This window comes from Heloderma suspectum, chromosome 14, assembly GCF_057233095.1.
Source record: "Heloderma suspectum isolate Gila_16-S chromosome 14, 16-S_ref, whole genome shotgun sequence".
Classification (NCBI taxonomy): domain Eukaryota; kingdom Metazoa; phylum Chordata; class Lepidosauria; order Squamata; family Helodermatidae; genus Heloderma; species Heloderma suspectum.
The window spans coordinates 4083739-4109639 of record NC_139471.1 but is presented as its reverse complement, the minus strand read 5'-3'; the positions used below and the strand labels follow the sequence as shown (position 1 = coordinate 4109639).

Sequence of the window (25901 nt, the reverse complement as noted above, 5' to 3'; positions counted from 1 at the left end):
TCCCTCGCCTCCCCTCCGGGCGCCCCGCCCTTCCCAAACATGGCGGCGGGCGGGCCCCGCCCCCGCGGCGATAACGGCCGGGGCCAAGATGGCGCCGTCTGGTGGCCGCGGGGCGAGGCGAGCGAGGCGAGGCGAGGCGCGGGCGGGCGGGCGGCCGGGCGATGGCGGCGGCTCGGGGGATGCTCCTGCCGGCGGCGGCGGCGGCTGGGTGAGGTCAGTTCCGGGGTGGAGCAGCAGCCGCAGCCCGGAGTGGTGCAGTGAGGGAGTGAGGGGCAAACAAAAGGAGCCCCGGAGGGACCGGAGCCGCGGCGGCGCTGCCAGGTGGGTGTGGCGGGGCCCGGGGCTTTGCGGCTGGCGGGGTCGCCCGCCCACGGAGCGGGGGCGTGCAAGGGGCTCTCGGGCTGCGGGAAGCAGAGGCTCGGGGCAGGCGGTGTGGGGTGGCCTCAGGACCCCGAGGGACTAGTAACCCCGTCTGCCTGACGCCTGTGAGCCAAGTGGGGGGAGAATGGAGAGGGCTCCCCGCACGCCCGCGGCTTTTGAATGCCCAGGCAGGGGCGGGGGGGAGAGCGGGGGAGTTCAGGAACGTAGAGGACTAGCAACTTTTAGGTAGCAGCTGAGGGTGCAATCCTGCGCGTGCTTAGACAGAAGAAAGCCCCGCAACTTCCAGCACTCCCCAGCCAGCATAGCTGGGGGTTGTAGGACTTCTTTCCGCCCGAACGTGCACAGATAGGATGGCGCCCTAAAGCTGTCTGTTTTAGGTGTGGAGCTGGAGCAGTGCGCAAACCTGGTTCAATAAATGCAACAGCGACCTCGTTTATCTGATGTCCGTGCAGGGGAGGAATGGTGGGGCAGGCGGAATGAAGAGAATTCCCTCCTTCCCGCTGCTTTTGAATATCGGGGTGGGGGCTTCTGGAAGAGAGAAGGGGGGCTCAGGAGCCCGGAGGACTGGACCCTCGTTTGCTTGATGTCTCTGAAGAAAGGGGGGGGGGAATGGAGAGGATCCCCCCCACCACACACACTGCTTTTGAATGTTAAGGAGGGGGCTTGTGGAAGGGGGAGAGAGAGAAGAGAAGCAGAAGGCAGGCGGGCTCAGGAACCTAGAGGACTAGTGACCTCGTTTATTTGATGTCAGTGAAGATGCGGAGGGGGGCAGAGTGGAAATTATCCTCCCCTGCTGCTTTTGAATATCGGGGAAGGAGCTTCTCAGAGAGAGACGGGGAGGGGGGCTCAGGAACATAGCAGACTAGTCACCTCACTTATTTCATAGAATAGTAGGGTTGGAAGGGGCCTGCAAGACCCTCGAGTCCAACCCCGATGCCATTGAATGAGGGGGGCTGGCAGAATGGAGTGGCACATTCCCACTTCCTGCTTGTGAGCTTTGGGGAGAGGGAGTCTGGTAAACAAGAAGGGGCGGGGGTCTTGGGGTGGCGAACAAGCAGGGGAGGGATGGAAAGTTGAGGTCGGGAGTTTTGTTGGGGGGCACGGGGAAGGACGATTCCTTTTAGGGGCAGCATTAAAAGTCATGTGTATGAAAGTAGTTTTTTGGGGTGGAGGGGCGGGTTTGGGAGCCTGAGGGTGAGTTTGAAAATGGGGGAAGGGGCAGCCCTGTGGGAGCTAAAGATGGAGGTGTGGAATGGCCATTATCTGTGTGTGGTTTGTGAGGGTAAGGAAGAGGAGAGGATGGAGAGAGACAACTTGGGAATTGGGAGGAGTGGGGAGAGAGTGGTGAAGCGGGGATTTCCACAGTGCTTTAGCCCTGGGGATGGGGTGGGGTTCTGGCAGCACAGGGCTTGTGTGCAGTGAAGGCAAGCAAGGGATGGTGTAGGGCTTGGGGCTGGCCAGCGAGGGAGTTGGGAAAAGGGGAATCCCCAGTGACCTGGTGTACACTAGCTTTGGAAATCCTGGGGTGTCGGTGGCAAGTGAGGGCTCAGTACTGGCAAGTGAGGGTAAGTGCAAGCTGTCTAAGAGGGAGCTTTTCTTTTCGCATGAGGAAGGAACAGTGAGGCAGTGGGGTTGGGGAAACTGGGAAAGGGCCCATGGGAAAAGGCATATGGGAAAGCAGAATAGGTAAAAATGGAATTCCCAAAGTGGGAGGGGGTGGAATTCCATGGCTCCTTCCCATCTTTGGCACTTGTGGGGCTGGGCATGAGAAGGGGGTGGAGGGGGAATGAGGTGACAAGGAAGCTGGGAGATGGGGGTGGGAAGAAAAGGAGGAAGTCTCTTATGTTGTCAGTGAAAGTAGGGAGATGGCATATGGCATTTCTCCATATTCTGTTTTTGAACTTATGGGGCTGGCAAGGGGGTGGCATGCGAGGTCGAAGGATGCAGAGGGAAAAGGGCCGGGGCTGGTCAGGCTTGGGGGCCAGGCAGTTGGGGGCAAGTGGGGAGAGAGAAAGAGACCCTGTGCCTCATGTGCTGGCAACGAATGGGTGGCAGACAGCGTGTGAACGGAGACCGGAGGAGTGGGGGGGGGGGCGTTGAATTTGACAAGGCATCTGGAAGACGACTGATGCCTGGTTGGCCGGAAACGCGGGTGAGTCAAGCCCTGAGCAAGTCGAGAGAGGGCCAGAGAAGCTGTGTGGGTGCTGTTACCATGTTACTAGTCCCTGTCGTCTGAGGGTTGGAGAGGGGTGGGTGGCATAAAAGGGAGTCTGGTGGAGGGCAGGGGAAGAAATACTGGAAGGAAAGGGGGTGGCAGAGGTAGACTGCTGGGAGGGGGGCAGGCTCCAGGGGGCTCGAGCAGGAAAAGAGGTGGAAGGAAGAGACTGGGGAAAGGGAGGGGTGGAGGCGGAAAAGGGTTGGGTGTGGGGAGGTGTAGAGATTGCGGCAGAAGAGGATTGTGTGGAAGCCGGTGAGTCTTTGGAGAGAAGGACGGTCCTGACTCATTGGGTTTTTGGGGCTGAGCTTCTCCTCCTCTGCTGTTTTTACTTCAAAGCATTACCGGCACTATGCGCTGTCTCCAAATGCTTCATGCGTTTGCTTTACTGTTGTCCCCGAGGGTAGTGGTTGCTGTAACAACTCTCTCTGTGTCTGTCTGGCAGAAACATCTTCTCTTTTTTGAGGGATATGGCATGATTCCACTTTCGGAGAAGTGGTTCATCTGGGGTTGCGCTCTTCTCGGAGAGCGTGGGGGCAGGAAAGGGAGCGCATGATTCCAGGAAGCTGGCCAAAAAGTCCTTAAGGCAGGGATGGGTGAAATCCATGGGCCCAGCACCGAGGTCTTGCTTCAGTATTGGGTCCTCGTGGAAGACGGGAATGGATTCCTTGGGGTGGGGGGTAACGACAGCCCCTTTAATTTTGGAGTTGTGTTTGGTGGCATCTGAAAGGGTCTGGTGTTCTGGTTTTCTAGCAAGCTGGAAAGAGGAATGAAATATTCCTGGAAAGGTCCCATGGTCACAATAATTCAGGAGGAAGATGCATCTTCATTGTCTTAGAGCAGGGGTGGGCAACTCATGGCCATCCAGGTGTTTTGTTCCTGCAACTCCAATCATCCCTCACCATTGACTCTGCTGGCTAGGCTTGATGGGAGTTGTAGGCCAAAACATCTGGAGGGCCAGGAGTGGCCCACTCCTGTCTTACAGGATTATGTGTGATGCAGAGAGTGTGGTTAGGGAGAACCTGTTAGTTTTTTCTAGAATAGCCTTCCCCAGCCTGGCACCCTCCAGAGGTGTTGGACTACAATTCCCATAATAGGTGGCTGGGGATTATGGGACTTGTAGTCCAACCTCTCTGGTGGACACCAGGTTGGGGAAGACTGTGCTAGTAGGACTCTTTTGAGTCGCCCGATGAAATTGACAAGCAGTCCCTTGCAAGCCAACCCAAGGCGTACTTCTTCGTAAATTGCAAAATGAAATGGTGGACTTTGTGTGGTGGGGCCTGTGGGCATTGGTGGCTTTATAGAGTGACAGTTAAGATGAATCACGGAGGACAGGCTGATCAGTGGCTGTGATTCTAGGAGTGCTTAATTGTCCCTCCATGTTCAGAGGCAGTATAGCTCTGAATACAGGTTGCTGGAGGGAAAGAATGGCAGGGGAAAGCTGTTGTCTTTATGGCCTTGCTTGTTGGCTTCCCAGAAGCATCCAACCAGCCACTGTAGGGGAGAACGGATGTTGGACGAGTCGAGCTTTCCCCCAACCTCATGCTCTCCAGGCATGTTGGACTGCAACTCCCATCACTTCCAGGTTGGGAAAGTTGGGCGAGGCAGAGTTTCATGCTGGTCCAGGAGGGCAGCTCTTACATTCTTCTGTCTTTGTGGAATTTGAAATATAGGTCTTGTAAACAAAGCTGGTTGTTAGCATCTTTTTGCTTATTTTTTTAGAGTGGTTAAAACACACAAGTGATATACTATCAATAGTGTCAGCTGTCTTTGATGACCGAACATTTTCCGCAGAGTATTCGGTTTGTAGCTTGGTCCATCCCGAAGTGGTAACCCCTGGCTTTCAAATCTGGCTCCCAGAAACGTGCGATGTACCATCACGGGACTGGTTTTGCTCTGTTGACTTAGGAACTTAGGAACATTGGAAGCTTCCTTAACTTAGGAACATCGGAAGTCAGACCCTTGGTCCATCTAGCCCAGTATTGTCGACACTGCCTGGCAGCGGCTCTCAAGGGTTTCAGGCAGGATTCTTTCCTTGACCTACCTGGAGAGGCCGGGGATTGAACCCGGGACCTTCTGCATGCAAAGCATGCGTTCCGCCACACTGAGCTATGGCCCCTCCCAGAGGCCTTTACAGAGGACTTGTACGGGAGGGACATGGCTTGAGACATGGCCACAGCTGGAGCGTTTAGGCCAGGGGTGCAGAAACTCCAACCTGGGGGCCTAATCCAACTCTCTGTGCTCCTCCAGATGGCCCTGCCCCCTTTCCCTGGCCACACCCCCTTTCTCCCAACCACTGATGGTTGAGTGGTTTCTGGCTTTTGTGCAGTCCTCCCCCCCCCCCTTCTCAAAGGTTGAAACGCCTCTCCTGTGGCATAGTTACTAGCAGTAAGAACTATAAGCTATGATATGCTGGGAGTTTTGGTCGTTTGGCTCTGCCCCTTTTGTTTTGGGGCCTGCCCACCCCTGGAATGTGGCCCCTGAGAGCATCTCCAAAATGGAATTCGCCCCTCAGGCTGAAAGAGGGTTCACACCCCTGCTTTACACTGCCCTGCAGCCTCGCCCTATAGCTCAAGACCGGTTTGACGACCGTAACTAAACCTGAAACCTTTATTAAACCTTTATTTATTATTCAGAGCCTGTATTAAAAGCCAGGCTCTGAAACGCCCTGTCCCAGTCACAGCCAGGGAGCTGCGTTACCAAAGGTGTTCCCCGCCCACTTACAACACCGGCCTTGCTTTTGGGTTTTGGATGAATGGATGGGGTTTCCCAGGCCTGACTGCCGTTCTGGGTTTGGGGCTGGGTTGACTGGTAAACTCCAGAGCTGTCATCCAGTTAAAGGCATCTTAGTCATCTTAAGTCATATGAGTTTTCACGGAATAGTGCCGGGCTGGGCCACTTCTGGCCTGCCAGTTGTTGTTGGCCTGCAACTCCCATCAGCCCTAGCCAGCATAGCCAATGGTGGGGGATGATGGAAGTTGAGTCCGACAACTTCTAGAGGGCCCTGCATTAGTGGATGATTTGGCTGAATTTGCCCATAAAGCTTTCTTTCCTTGTTTTTTAAAGAATGTTTGTTTGTTTTCATGAGTGCTGTTCTTAGCTGCCTTTCAAGACCACTTTCTTCCCCAGGCAGCTGTCACCTTAGAAGAGGCTCTTATGTGTGAGGGAAAGAAGGATGTCTCTCAAGATGATGCAGTTTTTAGAAATATTTGTGCTAAAAAGAAAAAACTTTTTCAATATTGTTGCCCAATTAAAGGGAGCCATCTGTTTGTTTATTTATGCTACTTTTATACTGCTTAATATCCTAAGATCCTAAGTGGTTCATAACACACACACACACACACATGCAATATAAAACCAATATAGAAACAGTAGAAGAGCAAGAGGAACTTTCTCCCCCCCCACCCAATAAATACATTAAAACATTACAAAAGAATCCTAAAATGCAGCAGTGCCATAATTCATTACAGGTCAGGGAAAGTCTGTGTAAACCAGCATGTCTTCAAGAGGTGCTGAAATCTCGATACACTTTCTGCCTTAGGGAGTTGCACTCAGGCACATTGGAGGGCACCAGGTTGGAGAAGAGAGGTTTAGGCAGCAATCTTATACACACTTTCCTGGGAGTAAGCTTCATTGAACTCAGTGGGACTTACCTCTGTGTAGACACGCATAGGATTGAGCTGTAGGTTGATCAAAAGTTTTTAACTGTTTAAGCAATGAAACGTTGCATCCCTTGTAAATTTTGTTGGGTTTCTCTCCCACCTCTGCAGCATGCAGGTTGGCTGGCTTGCTCAAGTCATCTGGAGCAGTCTGTTCCGCAGACGCCTTTTTTAAAATTCCTGCTCATTGCAATTTAGAAATAAGTCCACAACATTTTTTTTTTTTTTACTCCCGCCTGCCCACACATACATCTGTATCAGTCATTTGTGGGGCATGTCAGTGGCTTATAAAAGGGGGAAGGAACGAACAGCTATAAAGTGTGCTTGTGTAGTCACCCAGAGCTGATTTTTAAACACAAGCAAGGCATGATTTTACTTGCGCTGGCATGTGGCTTGCCCACGCTGGGTTTGCGTGACATAGTTGTGGCACAGCCAGGGGATTGGTGAATTATCTTGCCTTACGGCGAGAGGTTGTTAAAGGATAGCCTTTTGGTCAATTCCAATCAAGAGCTAACAACTTTAATAAGCACAATACCACACATACCATTAAAATCATAATTCTAGAAACACAAGTAGATAAAATGTAATAAAGCTATGCACAAAATAGACAGTTAACCGGGGGAAAACACTTGCCTCTACCCAAAAAGCTTCTGACGTAGAGGAAAGTCATTTTTTTAAACTATTTTGCTGATGGCTATATAGAATTTTATTATATATTTTCAGCTGGTACGTACACGACAATAGTGTAGGGGGCAACCAGATCTCCCTTGGGTGGGGTTCCATAGCCATGGTTGTCGAGTTAATGTAAGGGATTTGCATCTGCAAGATGTGACAATGGCCACAGCTTAGAGCAGTGTCGCACAACCTTTTTGCATGCACATGGCTTTCCTTTCCCTCAAAGGTTCCCTCTGGCCCCCCACCCTTCTGCTTGCACCGTCCTCTCCGAAGCAAGTGAGTGATTTCCTTTTCTGCTTGCTTTCCCACTTGCTTTTGATGAGTGTGATCCTCTCTGTTGCAGCCACACTCTGACGGGTGTAGAGCTGTCTGAGAGCTAGAGTGTTTTCCCAGAAGCAGGCTGCAGCGATGCTCGTCATGATTGGAGGGGGTGGTTGTGCTCAGGTGAGGGGGTGAAATCTGTAGGTTGCAGGACAATGGAGAAATCAGGGGCACAGGCAGTGGAGGCTGGTGGCTCCGATGTCAGTGGGGCGGTGAATCTGCTCCGGGTTTCAGTCAGAACTTTAAACTCCTTTAGAGTTCTCATTGAAACCCGGAGTGGATTCACTGCCCCACCGACATTGGAGCCACCAGCCTTCACTGGGCACAGGGTTAGGATGACAGAAATCAGTAGCGGGGGGCTGCAGGCTGCAGGTCTCTATGCGGGCTGCATTTGGTCTGTGCAGCCCTGGTGTAGGTAGCTTTAAAAAGGGCGTAGACAAATTCACGGAGGATAGATGTATCAATGGCCGCTGTCCATGACAGGTAGGTGTAATCTGCAGATTCAGAGGCAGTGTATCTGATTGCTAGATGTCAAATCCAAAAGGATCTCTCCAAAGTAGGAGAATGGGCATCAGAATGGCAAATGCAGATCAGTGTCAGCAAATGTAAAGTGATGCACGTTACAGCAAAAAACCCTGAGCTTCACATATATGCTGATGGGATCTTAGCTAGTGGTGACTGACCAAGAAAGATCTCGGGGTTGTGGTGGACAGCTCAATGAAGATGTCAGCCCAGCTTTGTAAAAGGCAAATTCCATGTTAGGCATAATTAGGAAAGGAGTTGAAAATAAAACTGCCAAGATCATATGGCCCTTATGCAAATCTGTGAGGCGACCACACTTGGAATACGGTGCACGGTTCTGATCACTGTAAGAAGGGATATTGCACAGTTAGGAGAAGTGCAGAAAAGGCCAATTCCGGTGCTCAAGGGGCCAGAGCAGCTCTCTTATGAGGAAAGGTTACAACTGCTGGGACTGTTTAGCCTGGAAAAAATGTGAGCGAGGGGAGACACGCTAGAGGTGTACAGAATTATGCATGGGGTGGAGAAAGGGCTCTTTCATAATGCTAGAACCCAGTGGGGTCATCCCATGAAGCTGAATGGTGGGAGATTCAGGACAGATGAAAGCAAGGGCTTCTGCACACAGCGCAGAGCTCAGCTATGGAATGCACTTGCACAAGATGTCGGGATGGCCACGACATTGGATGGCTTGCAAAGGGGTTTTGACACATTCCTGGAGGAGAAGGCTATCAGTGGCTACTAGTCCTGATGGCTATGTGCTACCTCCGGGATCAGAGGCAGCATGCCTATGCACACCAGTGGTTGGGGAACATGGGAGGGAGGGTGCTGTTGTACTCCTGTCCTGCTTGAGGCTTTCCCATGGGCAGCTGGTTGGCCACTGTATGAACAGAATGCTGGACTGGATGGACCCTTGGTTTGACCCAGCAGGGCTCTTCTGATGTTCTTCTGACTCAGCTATCTGGACCAGCCTTTCCGAACCTGGAACCCTCCTGAGGGGTTGGACCACAACTCCTGGCTGGCTGGGGGATGCTGGGAGTTGTGGTCCAACACCTCAGGAGGGTGCCATCTTGGGCAAGCCTGACCTGGACCCTTGGTCTGATCCAGCTGGACTTTCCTTATGTCCTCTCAAGGTTGATGATGAGCATGACTATCAAGTACAGAGGCCTTTTGCACAAGTTCTATCTTGGAGAACATCTGCCTTGTTGCACTGAAGCGTTGTGTGCCCGTGGCTCCTGGCTGCTTCTTCCTTTCCCCAGCGTTTCGAGTAAAACGACCACCAGTCAATCCCAACCTGTGTTAGTAACTCCGCGGTGTGTTTGTTTTTAAGGCTGCTGCTCCCATGGCGTTTGGGGAATGCGTCCCTTCAGCACCCGCTCAGGATCCAGCGACTGGAGGCAGCCTCGATCTTCAGCACAGAGGGCTGAAGTGCAGATAGCAGGAGAAGCCAGCACAGGGCCAGGCCTGGCATTCAGTTCCTAAGGGGCTGCTCTGGGGATGACGTGCTTGGTATGTGGTCTTACTCTTCCTATTCTGAAATGTGAAAGCAGAGAGAGAGAGAGAGAGAGAGAGATGCCTGGTGTGAGGCCAAGTGGAAAAAGCCTGCAGGCGAGAAAGTAAAGCAGAAAAAAAGAATAATAAAAAGGAAGCGTTTTTGCATCTCATTACTGCTTAGCCATGACTTGAATATTTTTTTAAATGTTCTGTATTTATATCCTGTACCTCAGCCGAAAGGGCTCCCCGGAGCAGCTTATCAGTAAAACGAGGCAGTTCTTGCTCACGGGCTTACAGTCTGAAAAGTGCACGGCATGCAAGGAAGAAGGGATGGGGAGGGAAGAGGAAAAATCTGAGTCGGAAATGGGTTTGGAGAAGTGAGTGTCCTTAAATTCTACAACTTGGGGTGTGGCTCTTAAGCCTAGCTGTGGAAGTTGGCTTCCCGCTGCTTCCACTTTGAAGCATTTTCTGCATCCAGCAGCCATCCCATCCCCACCCACCCTGGCTTTCCTGTTCATTGCTGGGTGGTATTTAGAGCTTCCTCCTCCTTCTCTAAAGAGCATGTTTGCAACTCTAGCACCGAGCTACTCTTTTCAGGCTCCCTACTTGTGCAGCTAATAGTTCTTCAGCTGAAGGTGGTATTATTATTAAAAAGCATGCACTGCTTTCCACTGCAAAAAGCAGTCTCAAAGCGACGTACACACACAGATCCAGAAAGCCATAATTAATAGAACAGAACCTCCCCAAATCAATATAAATTGTAATCAACACAGTACTACAGATCCTTTTTGTTTATTTTATTTTATTTTATATTGTATTTGTATTATTGAGTTATTAAACTTTATTTGTAATATGCAGTTCAATCTTATTGCATTGCATTGTATCATAAACCCCATAAAACATCATCTAATGCAGTATGAAAAGTGTCCATCCACAAATATGCAGAATCTTCCCTTCCCCTCACTGCCTAGAATGGACACCACAAAAAGCAGATCACAACAGCTGGGCCTTAACTAATGTCCAAACGCCTCAGAAAAGAAGTACGTCTTTGCCTCATGCTGAAAACATGACAATGCTGGTGCCAGGCAAGCTTCTGTGGGGAGAGTGTTCCATAAACACGGGGCTACCACAGAAAAGGCTGGTTTCTGAACTCCCTCCCACCCTGTGCTTCTCTTGGAGGGGGCGCTCAGAGAAGGACCACTGAAGCTGACCTCGGGCCAGGTACGCTCATACAGGGAGAGAGAGTCCTTCAGGTACTGGGTTCCTGAGCCAGGTAGGCCTTTCTAGGCTAAAACCAGGGCTTTGAATTTGTCCCGGAAACAAATTGGCACCAGTGCAGGCAAACCGGGACTGGACTTCTATGTTCACATCAATATTGCATCGAGTCTCTGGGCAATGGGCTCTACACTTGCTTCTGCCAGATACAGCCTGTTGGGGTAGACCAGGGATGTCCCTGTCCATTCTGGGATAATCTTTTCCAATTCCCTGTTTTTGCTGGATTCCTTCCAGTCCCCCCCCCCTTTTTTTCTTCCCTCTTTCTCACAAGAGAAAGTTTATGCTTCCACCTTCTGCGGCCGCCGCCCAAGTCTCCCGTGGGGATGTCCCCAGCGTTGTATTTTATGAGTAATGGAGTCATTATTCAATTAACGTGTTGGCTTTAATTAAACCAATTACATATTCTTTAGTCAACGGCTCCTAATGGATACTTTGGTAAAAACATCCCATATTATGTTTGAAAAGTGGGATTGTAGCTGTGTGTGTGGTGCCATGTGAAAGTGGAACTAGACGGATAACCAAAATAAATGGAATGGAATGGTCTGCTTTCACAAAGAAAGTGACGGAGCTCGTCATGAATTGCCATTTAACTTTATGGGAAACAGTAGTTTCACCTTGAAAACTAACTTGCTGTCGGAGACCTCTGCAGTCTCTTTGACTTCTGAGTCAAACCGTGTTTTTAACTACTTAGCTGAACCTTTCTCGGTAAGAAAGGTTCAGCTAAGTATCGTAGCTCGATTTCTGTTCTTCTTAATCCCCCCCCCCCAAGTCTCTAGGTCTGGGATTTCCAACATGTTTTTTGGAACCCTGGGCGGGCCAGATTTGACTAAAGGTTTACATCCATGGCCACTCTTGAGCTCGAATACACACTCGCTGTTCCCTTGCGGCTGCAGTTTGCAGAGGGAGATCAGTAGCAACGTGCAGACAGGTGTTCCCATAATCCTGGCTGGCCATTCCTAATCACCTCTTTGAGGAACTCCAAATAGGCTTCCAAGGAACCCCTGGGAACCATGGGCGGATGTTTTTGAAAACGATTGGTCTTCATTTCATTTTCATTTATTACATTTCTATACCGCCCAATAGCCAAAGCTCTCTGGCCAGTTTGCAGAGATCAAAAGCCTTAAAAATATAGTATTATGCATAATCTAAAAGCAGTTTAACTACATCTATATAAGCAGAGCAGACACACATGCACGCATATCCAAACAATATCTCATGACCTGGGTAAAAAAACAAAGCTCTGTGGGCAGTTTACAAAGATTGAGAACCTTAAAAATACAGAATTGTACATAATAGAAAAACCATTTACATACAGACGTGTAAACAGTCAGCACACGCACACAACAATTAACAATAAGAAGTCCCATGACTGATTAAAAACCTTGTCATATGTTGCCAAATGCCTGAGAGCTGAGGAAGGTCTTAACCTGGTGTTGAAAAAATGTTGGTGCCAGGTGGGACTCGCTGGGGAATTCATTCCATAATTGGGGGGCCACCACTGAGAAGGCCTCCTCCCTTGCTGCCACCCTTTGAGACCCCCTTTGTAGGACGCACCTGGAGGAGGGCCTTAGACGATGAGTGTAGATTCATGCCAGGAGACATGGTCCTGACAGGTTGCTCACCGTCTGGGATGCTTTTGTGGTCAGCAGCTGGGGTGGATGCTTTAGAATTCCTCCCCTTGTGATCTGGGTAAAGATGGTGTATTTAACGTCACAATCAGTGGATTTTAGAATGCTTGGCATATCCGTGCTCCAGAATGCCCAGTCTCTGAGAAAACTGGAGAGAAATAGGTGAGCATGAAATCTTCAGCATTAAATACTTTCAGGAGCTGTTTATTTTTAATCGTATTTATTTCTTTCCCAGTCCTCTGCTCTTTCTTCCAAGCTTATGTCATCTTCACCAGCTCAAGAAATAATCTTGAGCCTGTGGGCTTTGACACTGGTCATACTTCACCCTCTGACCCAACTGGGCTGCCAAGGTGCAAATCCGAACACTCATAAGACCACTGAATTCACACTCTGATACTTGTGAGAAAGAGACATAGGCAGCCTTGATTCTCCAGTTCTGGGGCCTCCAACATGGTGTGCATGGGTGCAAATGTGCCCACAGACTCCTCTCTTGGCACCCACCAGCCTCCCTGCCTCTCCTGATTTTTATTTTATTTCCTAAGTTCTTTTAATTAATTGTTGTTTAACTTGGAGACTGGCATGCTGCAAAGCAAAGGGCGCCCCTCCAGCACCATCTTTATTTGGGTTCCAAAGAGCAGTTCTGTGTTTTGGAGCTCAGACCCCGCCTCTGCCTTGGACTTCAGTTCTTGGGCGAGTGATGTTTCTTTTAGCCTCACCGCTTTGCCTTCTGGGAAATGGGTGTCTTGTGACCAGCCACGGCAGCCCTTTTATGGATGGGCAAGCTCCCCATGGCAGCCATTTTCTGAGAGTGTCCATGACTCTCAACATTCCAAATGTGCCTGTTTTCGTTCAGTTGTGTCCGACTCTTCGTGACCCCGTGGACCATAGCACGCCAGGCCTTCCTGTCCTGCGCTCTCTCCCGGAGCGTGCTCAAGTTCATATTCATTGCATCCGTGATGCTATCTAGCCATCTCATCCTCTGCCGTCCCCTTCTCCTTTTGCCTTCAGTCTTTCCCAGCATCAGGGTCTTTTCCAGAGAGTTTCCTCTTCGCATTAGGTGGCCAAAATATTTGAGCTTCAGCTTCAGTATCTGTCCTTCCAGTGAGCAGTCAGGGTTGATTTCCTTTAGGATGGACTGATTTGACCTCCTTGCAGTCCAGGGGACTCGTAAGAGTCTTCTCCAGCAAGTTTGGGGAACCCTTGCTCTAATTACTACCCCCATGCATCCTTTGTTAGGCTTTTGCCAACAGTGGATCTGTGTGTAAGCATAAACAGCCAAGATCCTTGGGGTGCCTTAAAGACCAGCAGGTAGGTACAATGCCCACTTTCATAGGCTCTTGCATACAAGGGCTCAGGCCACCATAAGTCTCTTAGCCTGTAAGGTTCCTCAAGATTCTTGGCTGTGTTTGTCCCAAGAGACTAGCGCAGCTTCTCTTCTAGAATTTCTCCATCAGGAATAATTAATACAGCGCACTTGGCACACAGCCATGGGGTTGCTAGGCACTAAAAGATCCGGGGCTCAGGCCCATCGGACACAAATCTACATAAAATCTGCATATGCTCATGTATATCTATTTAGGCCAATTTCACAGGAGGCAATGTCAGCCAAACAATTTCTCATCCAAATCACCTCAAAATAAATTCTTCAGTTAATTTGTCCTCTGCCTCAGATCATTGCAAACCAATGGGAAATTTCTATTTTTTTTCTCAGCTTAATTGTCATGCAGAGAAATACTTTTGGGAGGATGTCGCAGCTATGGACGTATGGGTTTTGTCCCTTTCATCTGTGTTTTGCAGACTATCAGGCGTCTTTCATTTTGTTGCCTGTCCATTGACGGAATCGGGTTTTTAAACCAGAATTTCTTTCTACTTGCGCTAATTTGTGTTAGTGCTAATTTGCATTAATATGTGCACAAGTGCGCAGTAGCGCTAATGTGCACTTGCTCTAATGCGAATTAGCGCCTTTTCACCTCCAAAGTGAAAACCTGGTCTGTAAGTCTGTGGAATCCGTGGGACTTGGAAAAAGCCGGTCCACTGTGGAATCCTAAGGTGAGATTCATAAAAATCCAACCTCATTTGAATCCATTGTGGATTTCTCTGACTTCCCTAGCTGCATTATGTGCGAAAGGGAGAGTTAACTACAACTCCCATCAGCCTCAGCCAGCCCAGATTTGTCCTGAAATATCGGGAGGGTACCCAGTTGGGGAAGGCTGGTCTTGAGAGGATGCCCGCCATATTTTGAGGGCAGTGAAGCTTCTCTTCCTTGAGGTAGATTTCAGGAAGGGCATGGAGAGGTTTGCCTTCCTGCACAGTGCAGACGGTGGCCTGCTTGCCTCATCCCATTATTCCACTGGATGTTTCCCTCACTGAAATAAATGCATATTCTTCTGTGATTTACCCCAATTGCAACTTCCCTTGCCTTCCTCTCTTTGCCCTCTGTCAGATTTAGGATTGCATACTCCTTGGGGCAGGGATCTGTCCTCTTACACCAGGGCTGTTGAGCCTCTTTCTGAGTTCCGTTTTGGAGAAGGTCTCAGGGGCCGCATTCCAGAAATGGGTGGGGCTGAATGCAAAAGGGGTGGGGCCAAAATACCAGCATGCTTTAGCTTCAAGCTCTTCCTGCCAGTAACGAAGCCTCAGAGAGGCGTTTAAGTCTTTTAGGACAGGGGGAAAAACTGCACAGAAGCCAGGAAGCCATCCAATGATTGGTGGTCAAAGGAAAGGGGGTGGGGCCAGGGGGAAAGGGCGTGGCCATCTGGGGAAACCTGGAGGGGTGGTTTTTGCCCACGGGGATGGGTGGGCGGAAGTTGGGTTCTACTCCAGTCTTGTACCATTCACATCAATGGTGCTGTAGAAAGGATCAGTAATTGCTCGGTCTGTAGCGTGCCCCACTTGTGAAAGATCCTGGTCTTGTGCCGAAAAGCCGTGCCAGAGTCCCACGATCCTCACCTCTGCTCCACTGATACATCTCCCTGCCTCCGTGCACGCCTGCTGCCTCCGCCTGGCCATGGCGTTCTCCCGTTCTTGGGTGCGCCTGCGTCCCCTCCCAGCTCACGCGAGAACTCTGGCCCTGGCCCAGACGCACGGGACGGTGTGCCCTGGCACGTCCATGATTCATAAGCCCGGCTTGCTTTGGCGTTGCTCTGCTCCCGCCACTGCGCTTCAGTTGCTCCCGCTGTTATGCCGTCACCTTGGGTGCTGCTTCGGCACATCTCCCGTCCCTTTCCTGGCAGCAGCAGAATCGGACCCCGTGCCAGAGGGGAGGGGCTTCTCTCGGAGGTTGCAGCGCACGCTTTGCGTGCCCAACGTTCCAGGTTCGATCCCCCCTCCCCCTGTCATCTCCACTTAAGCGAGTCTGGTATCAAAGCTGAGAAGTAGCTCTGAAAACATTGCAGTGCCAGGAGGGCCAGTCTTGAGTAGACCGTATTGGCCTTGATGGGTCATAACTCCATGACAGAGCACCTGTCTTGCGTGCAAAAGATTCCAGGTTCAATCCCTGGCACCTCCAATTAAAAATTGGGTCGCACAGGGGTGCAGAACTCAGGCCCGCTTGGGGGCCAAATCCAGCCCGCTTGGGTTTCCCCAGAAGGCCATCCAGCTTCCCCCACCCCAGTTTTCCCCCATTCTAAGAGGTTGAAGTGCCTCTCTGAAGGCCTCGTTATGGTCAGGCAGAGCTTCAAGCTGGAACAGGCTGGTGTTTTTTGGCCCTGCCCATTTTGGCATTGGCCCAGCCCACCACTGGAATGTGCCCCCTGTAAGAACTTCTCCGAAATGCAATTTGTTCCTCCAGCTGAATGAGGTTCAACTCTCCTGGGGCAGGGGAGTGCTGGGAGTTTTAGTCCGAGACTTCTGGAGAGCGCGAGGTTGGGGAAACTGTTCTGGAGAATGCCAGAGCTCTGCATTCCCTGTTCCATGGTGGGAGTTCAAGGGCAAGTTGGTGTCGTGATGGAGAAGACTGAACAGGAGCCAGAGAGATCAAGTTTAAAGGCCTTCCTTTGGCTGCAATTTTATGCGCACCTTTCTTGGGAGAAAGCCCAGCTGAACCAAGCACGACACACTAAGGTGATTGGGGCAAGGGCTAGACCTGTTACAGTCACCCCTCTCTTGTGTCTTTTATGGTCAGGGTTTCCTCCTTCTCTTCCCCACCCCGCACTTAATTTTCTGAGAAATCCTTTTGGTGATGCAGAGGGCAAAGGAGAAACAGAACAGCGGCGGTTGTATGAATGAGTGGTCAGATTGGGATATGTCTATCTTTGGTGGTGGTGGGGGGGTTCCTTTGCAGTGGGGAAATGGGAAATTAATCTAGGCTTTATTTATTTATTTATTTACTTATTTACTGTACTTTTAAACCAGTTGGACTCCCCACCCCCACAGGGCTAACTGACATGCATGGCCCTGTGGGGAAGAAGAAGGAGGGAGGGAGAGAGGGAAGGAGGGAGAGAGACAGTAGCAGGCAAAGGGAACATCAGGGCCTGCTCCAGTTGGACTGCCCCTCCTTTGGGCGATGAGAGTGGGGAGCAGGGCCATCCCACCAGCCCTGCTGGCAGTCTACATATTGTTTCCCCTCTTCCCTCTCCATCACCGTTTCCTTGTGTGTCATGTCTTTTTTAGGTTGTAAGCCTAAGGGCAGCCTAAGTTTCCTTCTGGGGAAGGAAACGGCAACCCACCCCAGTATTCTTGCCATGAAAACTAAATGGATCAGTACAACCAGGGATATGTCGGTATACCATCGGAAGATGGGACTCCCAGGTTGGAAGATGGTCAAAATGCTACTGGGGAGGAACAGAGGATAAGTTTAACTAGCCCCAGATGTGATGACGCAGCTAGCTCAAAGCCGAAAGGACGGCTAGCAGCCGATGGTGCTGGTGGTGAACGACGAATCCGATGTTCTAAAGATCAACACACCATAGGAGCCTGGAATGTAAGATCTATGATCTAGGGCAAATTGGATGTGGTTACTGGGGAGATGTCAAGATTAAATATAGACATTTTGGGTGCCAGTGAACTGAAATGGACTGGAATGGGCCACTTCACATCAAATGACCACCAGATCTACTACTGTGGACAAGAGGACCACAGAAGAAATGGAGTAGCTTTCATAATTAATAATAAAGTGGCTAAAGCAGTGCTTGGATACAATCCAAAAAATGACAGAATGATCTCAATTTGAATTCAGGGTAAGTCATTTAACATCACAGTGATCCAGATATATGCCCCAACCACAGATGCTGAAGAAGCAGAAGTAGATCAGTTCTATGAGGATCTGCAGCACCTACTGGATAGTACGCCAAACAAAGATTTTATTTTCATTACAGGAGACTGGAATGCTAAGGTGGGTAGTCAAACGACACCTGGAATTACAGGCAAGCATGGTCTGGGACAACAAAATGAAGCAGGACATAGGCTGATAGAATTTTGCCAAGACAACTCGCTGTGCATAACAAACACTTTCTTCCAACAACCTAAGAGACGACTTTATACATGGACTTCACCAGACGGTCGACACCGAAATCAGATTGACTACATCCTTTGTAGCCAAAGGTGGCGGACATCTATGCAGTTGGTAAAAACAAGACCTGGAGCTGATTGTAGTTCAGATCACGAACTTCTTATTGCACAATTTAGAATCAGACTAAAGAGAATAGGGAAGACCCACAGATCAGTTAGATATGAGCTCACGAATATTCCTAATGAATATGCAGTGGAGGTGAAGAATAGATTTAAGGGACTAGATTTAGTAGATAGGGTCCCGGAAGAACTATGGACAGAAGTTCGCAACATTGTTCAGGAGGCGGCAACAAAAAACGTCCCAAAGAAAAAGAAAATCAAGAAGGCAAGATGGCTGTCTGCTGAGACACTGGAAGCAGCCCAAGAAAGAAGGAAAGTAAAAGGCAACAGTGATAGGGGGAGATATGCCCAATTAAATGCAAAATTCCAGAGGTTAGCCAGAAGAGATAAGGAATTATTTTTAAACAAGCAATGTGCAGAAGCGGAAGAAGATAATAGAATAGGAAGGACAAGAGACCTCTTCCAGAAAATTAGAAACATCAGAGGTAAATTCCAGGCAAAAATGGGTATGATCAAAAACAAAGATGGCAAGGACCTAACAGAAGTAGAAGAGATCAAGAAAAGGTGGCAAGAATATACAGAAGATCTGTATAGGAAGGATAATAATATCGGGGATAGATTTGATGGTGTGGTTAGTGAGCTAGAGCCAGACATCCTGAAGCATGAGGTTGAATGGGCCTTAAGAAGCATTGCTAATAACAAGGCAGCAGGAGATGACGGTATCCCAGGTGAACTGTTTAAAATCTTGCAAGATGATGCTGTCAAGGTGATGCATGCCATATGCCAGCAAATTTGGAAAACACAAGAATGGCCAACAGATTGGAAAAGATCAACTTATATCCCCATACCAAAAAAGGGAAGCACCAAAGAATGTTCAAACTATCGAACAGTGGCACTTATTTCACATGCCAGTAAGGTAATGCTCAAGATCTTGCAAGGTAGACTCCAGCAATTTATGGAACGAGAATTGCCAGATGTACAAGCTGGGTTTAGAAAAGGAAGAGGAACTAGAGACCAAATTGCCAATATCCGCTGGATAATGGAGAAAGCCAAGGAGTTTCAGAAAAACATCTATTTCTGTTTTATTGACTATTCTAAAGCCTTTGACTGTGTGGATCATAACAAATTGTGGCAAGTTCTTGGTGGTATGGGGATACCAAGTCATCTTGTCTGCCTCCTGAGGAATCTGTATAACGACCAAATAGCAATGGTAAGAACAGACCATGGAACAACGGAGTGGTTTAAGATTGGGAAAGGAGTACGATAGGGTTGTATACTCTCACCCTACCTATTCAACCTGTATGCAGAACACATCATGCGACGTGCTGGGCTTGATGAAGCCAAGGCTGGAGTTAAAATCGCTGGAAGAAACATTAACAATCTCAGATATGCAGATGATACCACTTTGATGGCTGAAAGCGAGGAGGAGCTGAGGAACCTCATGATGAAGGTGAAAGAAGAAAGTGCAAAAGCTGGGTTGCAGTTAAACCTCAAAAAAACCAAGATTATGGCAACCAGCTTGATTGAGAACTGGCAAACAGAGGGAGAAAACGTGGAGGCAGTGACAGACTTTGTCTTTCTAGGTGCAAAGATTACTGCAGATGCTGACTGCAGCCAGGAAATCAGAAGACGTTTACTTTTTGGGAGGAGAGCAATGACAAATCTTGATAAATAGTGAAGAGCAGAGACATCACACTGACAGAAAAGGTCCGCATAGTGAAAGCAATGGTATTCCCCATAGTAACCTATGGCTGTGAGAGCTGGACCATAAGGAAGGCTGAGTGAAGGAAGATAGATGCTTTTGAACTGTGGTGCTGGAGGAAAATTCTGAGAGTGCCTTGGACTGCAAGAAGATCAAACCAGTCCATCCTCCAGGAAATAAAGCCAGACTGCTCACTTGAGGGAATGATATGAAAGGCAAAACTGAAGTACTTTGGCCACATCATGAGAAGACAGGATACTCTGGAGAAGATGCTGATGCTAGGGAATGTGGAAGGCAAAAGGAAGAGGGGCCGACCAAGGGAAAGATGGGTGGATATTCTGGAGGTGACGCACTCGACCTTGGGGGAGCTGGGGGTGGCGACAGCCGACAGGAAGCTCTGGCGTGGGCTGGTCCATGAAGTCACGAAGAAGAGTCGGAAGAAGATAAAGAAGATAAACAACAAAGCCTAAGGGCAGGGTCTGTCTTCTTTGTTCATTGATTGTAAGCTGCTCCGGGAGCCTTTTTTGGCTGAGGAGTTGAGGGGGGAAATACAATGAATGAATGAATGAATGAATGAATGAATGAATGAATGCTCTATAACCAAAGTTCTCTAGGTGGTGCACAATGCATGAAAAACATACGGTAGAAACATTAAAACAAATCAGTGCAGCATAAAACCAAATTGCAACCAGCAGCAAAGAATAAAACCATTCCCACAACAATAATAACAGTAATAATACCACACTAAAACCACCAGCGGAATGCAGTACTTAAAGGCACTCAAAACAGTTCTTAAAATCCCTGGGAGAATAAAACTGTATTCACCTGGCGCCAGAAAGACTGTAATGTAGCCACCGTTCAGGGGGATTGTTTTTGTGTGTGGTGGGAAGCTGATTTGGGGGGGAGTGAATTTAGAGCTGGCTGGGGGATGGTGGGAGTTGTAGTCCAAACACATCTAGGAGCTACCAGGTTGGGGAAAGGTTGGGCCATTCCATCTTTTCCTCTTTAACCAACTCTCCACAGTAAGAAAACAAAGAAAGAAATAGAAATGATGGGAATTGATGAGCTAGCATGCTGAGGATGCTGGGAGTTGTAGTCCAACAGATCTGGAGGGTGCCATGTTGGGAAAGGATAGGGAGAGCCAGGTTCAAGTTTTCACTGTGCCATGACGCTCACCTGGTGACTTTGCACCAGTCGCTATCGCTCAGCTTAGCCTACCTCACAGGGTGGTTGTTGAGGATACAGTGCAGGGTGGATAAACTGTAGGAAACCTGTAGGAAGACCGGGTTAAAGATGGGACAAATAACCACCCCTGTGTGGTTTAGCCTGTTGAGAGTTTTCCCTACATGGTGAGTTTCCTCCGTTTGGCTTTCATGTAACGCTCCCTACCGACTTTCACCATCAAAAGCGCCTTGAGATGAATGGGCATTGGTTTCCTTGTGCTTTTAACACACAACCCCTTCACTTTTAGTCTTTTCCAAGAAAGTCTTTGAGCTCTCTTGTTGCCAAGAGAACTTTGCCTCAAAAGGGAGCTAGAAACGCCGAGTTCTTTGTAAAGAGCCCCCCCCCCCCCCCCCCCCGGGCACACAGTTTGTAAAGGACGCAGAGGAGGTAAATCGCCTGCCCGGGTGTTTTGGGGTGTGTTGAGAAGTTCCTATTGGCCTCTCGGTTGTGCCAGAACAAGAAAAGGCTTTGTGTGGGTATTTTTTGTTTCAGTATTTCAGGTGGTGCATTTTGCAACGCTCGCTGGGGGTAAGTTTGAGAGAATCGGCTCAAGCGGCATTTCCTCTTGCCCGCCACCCACCTCTTCTGCAAAGAAGAGGCATTGTTGTCTTTGAATCAGATAAGAGTCCAGTGAACTTCTGAATTTTGTTAAAAGAAATACTGTTGGGTGTCAAAGAGGTGAGATTTCAGGGTGAGCAAATAAGACTATTAGCAGATGTAACTATGGAATTAAAAGACCAAATGAATACAATAGAAGGTTTAGAGATGAACAGTGTAATCCTATACATGTCTATTCAGAGGTAAGCCCACTGGGACTTATTTTCAGGTATGATTGTATAAGATTGCAGTCTGCGAGTGCAATCCTGTACAATCATACATGACAGTAAGTCCTGTTGAGCTCAATGGGATGGTCTTCTAAGGGGATATGTATAGGATTGCACTGTAGATTAGAACAAGCTTAAAAGAAATGTGACAATATCTGGAATTTGAAACTCCAAGGTATTCCTGAGTCTGCCAGGGGTGGTGGTGTGTGGAATCTCTTTTAGGTTATATGAAACCAGTTTTAATTGAATATCTAGACATTGAAAACACAGTGGCTATTGGGGCGGAAGCAGCATCTGAAACAGACTTGAATGCAGGTAAGAAGTTAAGTGTACCAAGAAACCTTTGAATGATTTTCTTTTGACCCTGAGAAGGATGCTATACCAAGGAATCTTCAGAAGTGTAAGAAATTGGTTGTAAGGAAAAGTTTGCTTGTGTTTGAGGTGGTGGTACAAAATATTAAGCAGTCAAAAATGTAAATAATAGTGACACTGCAAAGGCCTTAAACCAGTTTGAAACAGCTGGCTGCAGGTTTTCTGGCTTTCCTTTCTGTGATTAGTGTGATTTCTGAATGCTGGTACCAGTTTTCTTCAAACCTGGGTTTGGTTACATTCTAAGCATGTCTAGAGATGCTTGCAGTAGTGCTTAACAGATCATAGGACCTAGCCCTTTCTCGTTTCCAGAGGGGTAGCTGTGGTAGTCTATTGCATCGGAAAGAACAAAGAGTCTTGTGATACCTTAAAGACTAAAAAAATATACGTTTGTTATTTCTGCATATGTTTTCATGGATTGTAGCCCACTTCATCAGAGTGTGCCTGTGTGAATTGGCTCACCTAGTGCCTGGAATATGTATTACCGGCACCAACGGCTTTGTGAATGGACACTTGTTAATAATGTGATTTTCACTATCCATACTTTCTGCACTGAATTTCCTTTTGACCTCAGTGCTTCTAATTCTCCGCTCTGCCCCCATCAGATGTCCTGTTTATATCCCTGAAACACTCCATATTACTCCACACATCTGATAAAAGCATATGCCAGAATAAATTTGTCAGTATTGATTTATTTATTTATAGTTAAAATACACTTATCCTGCTCCTCAGGCCCCCCACCCCACCCAAGCTCTTGGAGCAGCTTACAATTAATTGGAAAACAAGACAGTCCCTGCTTGCAGACTTAAAATCTTAAAAAAAAAAAAAAGTCACGACACATAAGGAAAAGGGGATGGGGTGGGAAGAGGAGAAACTGAAGTAGCCATTCAGTGGGGCTGGTGGAATGGCTCTATCTATCCATCTAAAATTATTCTTAAGCTGCCTTTAAGGGCAGAACCCTCATGAGGGGGCTTGCCCTCTCATCTCTGGGGGGGGGTAGGGCGCAGCAGGGAGACACAGTCCAGCTGGAGCAGGCCCAGTGCCTGCTTTTATCTCTTGCTGCGTCTTCCTTCCCTCGGGGCAGATGATGTCTTTAAGGTGCCACAAGACTCTTTTGCTTTTTCACTTTGAATCTAATGTGCGTTTTGCCAGAGTGGCTTGGCGGAAGTTTCTAGGCCTCATAGTGGCAAGAGAAAAACTTGGAAATTTGGGCCCAGTGCCTGTCGTCCCCCCACCTCCGGCAGTCTCCAAGAAGAACCCTGTAGGGACTGAATTAAATTATTTTGAGAATTTGCCCTCACCCCCAAGGGTTTAATTAACCAAAGAGTTTGCAGATTTCCACCCCCCGCCCCCCACCGGTATTCGCTGCAGGGCACTCCGGACCAGAACTGTGCCAAGGAAGGGAACAGAAGATGCTTTTAAGATGCAAATCACCTACCATCCTCTGTTGATGCTTTTTGTGGGGTCGGGTGTGATTGTCAGTGAGTATTTGCCTGCATAGTTGTGGGCGTGCAATGCTTCCCAGACCTGGGCACGCTCTTTCTAGGGAATCTGCACCGCCTTCTCTTTCCCTCTTCTTTAACACTCCCCCCGCTGCCCAAGATGTTTGTCTTTGGGTTGCCATGACAGTGAGCTCTCAGCATCCTCTGTCTTACTTCCCTCTGCCATCGTTTTCGTGAACTCACTGCGGTCGCTAGAGTAGGGCATGCCCGCGGAAAGCATCCCTCGTGACACCGTTGTCTCAAATCCGGTCGGACGTCATCACGCGGTGCTTGTGTTTAAGGGGAGCGGGAGGCGGGGCCCACGCCTGATTGCCGCATCCCCCCCCCTTTAAGATGCTATCACGCTTGGGGCAACTGCTGTAGGATTTACGATCACTGCTCTGCCGCTTACAGGAACAGCATTTCTCCAATCCCCGTGTTTAGCAAAGGTTGGCACAGTCATTTTGGAAGTGGGCTTCAACTGCCCTGTCATTTTGGCCTATGAATGCTTTGTTCACAGGTGTTCGACATGATGTAACCTATTTGTCCTTTTCAAAATGGGGAGGGGGCCGTAGCTCAGCGGTAGAGCCCCCGCTTTGCAGGCAGAAGGTCCCAGGTTCGATCCCCGGCAGCATCTCCAGGGAGGGCCAGGAAAGAATCCTGCCTGAAACCCTGGAGAGCCGCTGCTGCCTGTCAGTGTCGGCAGTACTGGATTAGAGGGCCTGACTCCATATAAGGCAGCGATGTTCCTAAAATTCCGTAAATGAGGCAGGGCGGTTGTACAAACAAAGTCCCTTCGGGAAGCACCCGTGGAGAAGGTGTGGCATTTCCCCAGGCACAAAATGGAGCACGGGCCGCTGCTCAGCAGCGGTGTAGTGGAGTCAGGGTTCGCAGGACACAGTGCCAGGACTTTTGGGTTAGCAGGGACACTGACGTCAGGTGCCCCCCTCCTTGGAATTCCTGTTCTCTCTGCACCTAGCTGCAGTCCTCCCAGGAACTGGGAAACCACCAAACGTTCAGCAGTAGTGGGGAGGGGGCTTGAGGCAAGGGAATGAGGTGTGGCAGTCTGGGGAACCCTGGGACTGGATTTTTCCTCTAGGCGGGCCGGATTTCCCCCCACAGGCCTAAGTTTCTGCACCCCCGCAGTTAAAGGATCTTCCCAAGAGTTTGGAGGGTCAGCATCAGGTAGACGGAACAATGGCCTAGCCGCGTTTGCCAAGTGGCTTCTTCCGTAAGCAGCCCTTCCTCACGGCGAGCGAGCGTGTCGGTATTTGTTTCCTGGAAAGGCTGCACTAAATGATCAAACATGCATGGCTTCAAAAAGGGCAGGGGGACAAACTTAGTGGTTAATTCGATGCACGCAGCACAAAACGAAAAGCAATAGAAACAGAGATAGTCTTATCTGCTGCATCTGTCTAAAAACTTAGGGTACAGGCACTGAACCTGCTCAGCCTGGCAGATTAAATGCCTGCCTGAAAATATATATATATATATATATATATATATATATGTGTGTGTGTGTGTGTGTGTGTGTGTGTGTGTGTGGCAGGAGAAGCCAAATGGACTTCCAGAGGTATAGAGACCTATAACTTTGGTTGTTCCTTATGCTGCTGATCACCTGTTTCTTTTAAACTTAGTTTTTTCATAGTGACCTGGTTCGCATGATCACCTGCTTGTTTCAGCCGCCATGATCGTGCAGACTGGACCAGTGTTTACAGCCTGGCTTGCTGTCTTTGTGAAAAAAAAAGAGGACCAGGTGTCTAAATGAGGTAGACACAAATTTGTAGGCATGGCCAAATATGGCTCAAATCTCAGTCTTTATTCCCTCTTCCTTGGACTTATTGCATTGAAACTGTCCTCATTTATCCTTCATTGGGGGGCCCTCTGATCTTAGGTTTTCTATGCCTTGATATGCTAAAAACAGACAGGTGGAATCTTGTTCGTAACACTGCATGCACACAGAAAGGCCAGGTATCGATGCGGTAAGTCAAATGAACTTCCACTCCTTTTTTTCTATAACATTCCTGAAATGCCAACACTCCTTTGCCTTGCTGGCTTCTGAGGACTTGTGGTCGTCCCCCCCACCCCTTCTTTGTATTGCTTTCTTTCAGTTATGTGGTTTTTCTGGAAAATGTTCCCAGGCAAATTATGGTAAGTTAAATTGCATAGAGCAATTTGCATCTGAAAAATTCAGTTTGCATTGGAAAGGTTTCTGATACCCTTGAGAGATGTAATTTAGCATGTTTATTTTACTTGTATTCAGTAAATGACAGAGCTTAAAAAAAAAAAACTTCCTTGTGTTAATTTTCTGTCCCAATACACCATAACTATTTGCCCTGAATTATTTAAGGGGGAAAATTAAAGCACACTTAATGTGATTTCAGTGTTACAACATTTCTATGAGAATACTTGGAAAAAATGTAGATGACAGCATGTACTTCCTTTGCATTGTTGAAATTTAAGAAAAAAGAACAAAGGCACTGAAAACTGTTGACACACCAACAAATTTTATCAACCCAAACAACTGTGCCTGATACACTGAGAGCCACTTAGCTACAACTTTAAAACT

At 48.5% G+C, this 25901-nt stretch overlaps 1 protein-coding gene across 3 annotated transcripts in view; it reads left to right on the top strand.

The window, feature by feature from the left end:
* Positions 1-64: 64 nt before the first annotated feature.
* The window catches only part of LRRC8A (leucine rich repeat containing 8 VRAC subunit A), a 46778-nt gene continuing 20941 nt past the window's right edge, over positions 65-25901 (top strand). Inside the window, exons 1-2 of one of the 3 annotated variants that reach the window (XM_084820671.1) lie at positions 65-321; positions 9098-9276. The gene's annotated coding sequence lies outside the window, so the exon portion shown is untranslated. The remainder of the gene's footprint in view (positions 322-9097; positions 9277-25901) is intronic. The other 2 variants (XM_084820674.1, XM_084820673.1) reach the window with 2 other exon arrangements.